Genomic DNA, 3873 nt, shown 5'->3' with positions numbered 1-3873 from the left:
ATATTGAAAGGTGTGCATTTAACAATAATGCACACCTTTCAATAATTTTATCCCAACTTACCAATTACCAATATTGCTTAACTAAACAAATTAAAATCACAAATCTAACAGAGATGCAACAATAAATTGTAAATAATGTAAAATTAATTTTTATTGATACAATAGTCAAAAATAAACAATTTCTCTAAAATTAATATTACTATATAACATTCTAATAATTTAATATAAGACTTATTCCACACTATATAAACAACGTAAAATTTATTATTTTAATTAATGTATTTATTATTTGATTTTTTTTATCACAAATAAGTGATATAATATTCAGATGAATATTCCATTTACCATCGGTCAACTTGTCCACCCAAAATTCCAATTCTTGTACATGGAATTACTTACCCCAACAACTCGGTTGGCAGATTGCAATTGTTGTAAGGGATCAATAATCTTATCAGAGCCTATTTCAAAACTTGTGATTGATCCGAGAATAACAGCATTCCAAACAACAAACAGAGCAAGGGGGATAGCAGTGGCAAGGACAATTGCAGTCCTGCAGATTGACATATTGATGATGTCCACCATCAAATTCCAAACAAGCATTTGAAAAGTTTTAGTTATAACAAAACATTGTACCTAGCGCCATGAGCACAAACAGCAAATCAGTTTTGGCAAACAGCAGAGTGAAAGTAAAATTCCATAAATCAGAACAGCCTCCTATGGATTTAATTCTCAAAAACCAAATGTAAAACTCATCGTGGTAAGAGATATTTGTACCATTTTTTAATGATAATATGTAAATGCGTCAATTCAGGCTTTAATTGTGGCTTTCACTGAACAGTTAAGTCTTTGACACCTATCTGCAAGATGCTACAAACTTTACCAATGGACTATGGATTGGTTACATTTTGCTAGATAACCAATTGTCCAAAAATCTTAAACTATTCAGAATGAGTCCATCAATGTAAATAAGCTAACACCCTCCCTCATGTGTTCCCATCTGGCAGGTGGAGAGGGAAGTAGACAAAAACATAAACTAAACTAAACATAAAGCACAAACACGCATAGAGTGGTGTTTAATAATAACAACAACCTTGATTCTCACATAAAAGGGCCAACCTATGATATCAATTGGGTTCATAGTCCCCAATTATATCCCAAGACCTCACATGTAGACTTTCAATGTAGAATTCAACACGCTTAGCATGACTCAATATCATTACAATCTTGCCCCTTATCCCCTACCGTCCTCGCCAAAGGCCCAGATATCATAATTAACCCTTATAGTTAGGTCTAAATTCCACAATCTTTCTCCTGATTCTATGACTCGAACTTGAACCACAATGCTGGGGCATGTAGTACTTGCCATTGCATCCGGCGACAACCTCTTATTACTTAATAAAATGAATAATTTATTTTAGACGCAAGCATTGTCCAAGAGAGGAGGAATGTGAATCCATCATTTCTCCACCATTCAGCCTTGATCGTACTACATGTAAAATCTCTCTCCCAAATTTGAAGAATAAGATAATTCTTAAAAGTTAAAACAATGTAAGTATATTCTAGAATATAACTAAAAAGTCTCATCGTTTAGTACCTCTTCAGCAGTTCAAAACACCAGCTACATGAAAGGAATGAAATTCAAGACCCAGCCAGAGTTACCTTCCACGAGAAAACAGAAGTGGACACACATAGAAGACAACAGTATCGGTCTGCAAAATGATGGTAATACAATGATGCACTTAAGTCTATGAAACATTAAAGAACAATGTGTTTGGTAATATAACCCAGAAAACTAAATCTACATGCAGATATCATCTAAAATTTATAATTCAATATCTATGTGAAGCATCCTCCACTCCACCTCCCATCTTTTCTTTAACACAATACTGCAAGATGAGCAAAGTACTCACATGGACATATCAAGAAAGGATCGACTTCAAGCTCTCCCCCTACTTTTCTGGGTTAATCCATTCAATTTTAGACATGCTCAAGTCCTAGCTCAATCATTAGGCATCTGTTATCAATGCTTAAAAGATTACCAAGTAGAGTGATCAAACCTTGAGATAGTTAGAACACTGGCACTAAAACAACTTGAAATCCAACAAAGTAGTATTAAATTTTTGTTTCTTTATTCAGCCAAAAATTCAAGCTTATCAGAGTGATTTATGCAACAAAATATTCTCCTTCACTTCTCCATTTTATTTCATTTTTTTCTCTTCTCTAGAGCATATTTAGGACACATTACATTGTCAGAAACAGAGAAAGCAAGAGAATTACATACCTTTTTGCTGATCAAATCTCAGATACGGAAGATCAATGAAGATGGCGATCCAAAAGAAAGTGAAAGTTGATTCGGATTGCGATCAAACTCTTCTGTACCGTAAACACTTAATGGGTGTGAAGCCCTGGACTGAAAAAGAAGATTAGAATAAGAGAAAGAGAAGCAATGGGTATGGAGACAAAATGGGTTGGGGATTAAGTAACTCGAGATCGCAACAGTAGGGGCAATCAAACACAAAGTGATAGAGACCACATTTATTTATGATCGCAAGAACAATTGAAACCTATTGTCAAAGACAGTCAACAACTCTGCTCAACAAATCTGACTTATCTTTGAATTTCATTAAATTGAAACCTCCATTACAGATACGACATAAAAACCCAATAACCCAAAACAGGAAATCAAAACAAAGATGCAAAAACACCAAAAAAACATATATACATGAATACCCTAAATACATACATAAATGTATATACTTAACCAAGTACATAAAAATGTATATACTCACCACAAATTTAACAGCAAGATGAAGAACTTCACTATAAAAACCAAAACAGGGCATTAGAGCAGTGACAAAAACACACAAGCATACATATACTGATATACATAACAGAAATAGCTCAATTTTCATCAGAGGAAGCAAATAAAATAGAGTAGAGGTGACTTTAAATTGAAACCTCAAGAGTAAATGTTATATAAACATCAAACCTTCAAGTGGGAATAAACTGGAATGCAATAAACCGATCTACGAAATTAGAAATCAAGAAATTTATTGAAATTAATTAAAAGAAGTAATAAACTGATCTACAAAAGGAAAGCGAAGACTCACTGTCATTAGGGTAAAACCAAAATCAAAGAGAGAAGGGGAGAGGCAGAAATCAAACCTAGCGAGTGCGAGTTCGAAGGGAGCACATTCAGAGCATTTTCGATCCGGATACAAAACCAGTTGCAATCTTGCAAAAACCCACTCTGCACTTAAATCATTAAAATCAAAGAGGGATCAAGACCCATTACAGAGAGAGAGAGAGAGAGAGAGAGAGAGAGAGAGAGGAGAGAGAGAGATATTTACATACCTGTGTTGGAGAGCTCAGATCGTTTGATAGATTGCAGATTGTTACAGAGCTTGAGAGATTAGGGATTTTTTGGGTTTGAGATTAGGGATTTTTTTTTTTTTGGAGGGGGTGTGGAAGCGGGAATGGGAAAAAAATAAAAGGGGGAACGGGAATGGAAATCAATTTAGGGGCGGGGATGAAAAATAAAAATAAAAATAAAAAAAATAATTAAATAAATTTATTTTTTGTTAAAATATATATTTTTTTTGTAGTTAATGAATTTTTTTAAATTTTTTTTTTAGTTATTAAGATTGAAAGTTTATTTTTTTCATTTTTATTTTAATAAAAAAAATATTATTATTTTTTATCTTGTAGAAGTAGGGGTAATATGTATTTTAATGAAAAATATTTTTTACTAAAATAAAAATATTTTTCACTAATATATATTTTAGTGGTAGTGTAAATGGAGTGGCAGGGGTGAAAGAGAGGTAATGGTAGTAGTAGTACCAGTAGTAGTAGTGGTGGTGGTAGAGTGGTGGC

General features: G+C 33.2%; 1 long non-coding RNA gene across 2 annotated transcripts; it reads right to left on the bottom strand.

Annotated features, from left to right (window-relative positions):
• Positions 1-205: 205 nt before the first annotated feature.
• LOC145807639 (uncharacterized) lies at positions 206-3293 on the bottom strand. Of its 2 annotated transcripts, XR_014350893.1 has the most exons (5): positions 3166-3253; positions 2790-2820; positions 2282-2410; positions 1595-1709; positions 206-633 (listed from the first exon to the last, which is right to left on the bottom strand). It is a non-coding gene; the product is annotated as an uncharacterized LOC145807639 (long non-coding RNA). The 2 variants fall into 2 exon arrangements; XR_014350894.1 differs by lacking the exon at positions 2790-2820 and having other exon boundaries at positions 3166-3293.
• Positions 3294-3873: the final 580 nt, after the last annotated feature.

This window comes from Camellia sinensis, chromosome 14, assembly GCF_055761805.1.
Source record: "Camellia sinensis isolate YWXY chromosome 14, ASM5576180v1, whole genome shotgun sequence".
NCBI lineage: Eukaryota > Viridiplantae > Streptophyta > Magnoliopsida > Ericales > Theaceae > Camellia > Camellia sinensis.
This window is presented reverse-complemented; position numbering and strand designations above follow the sequence as displayed.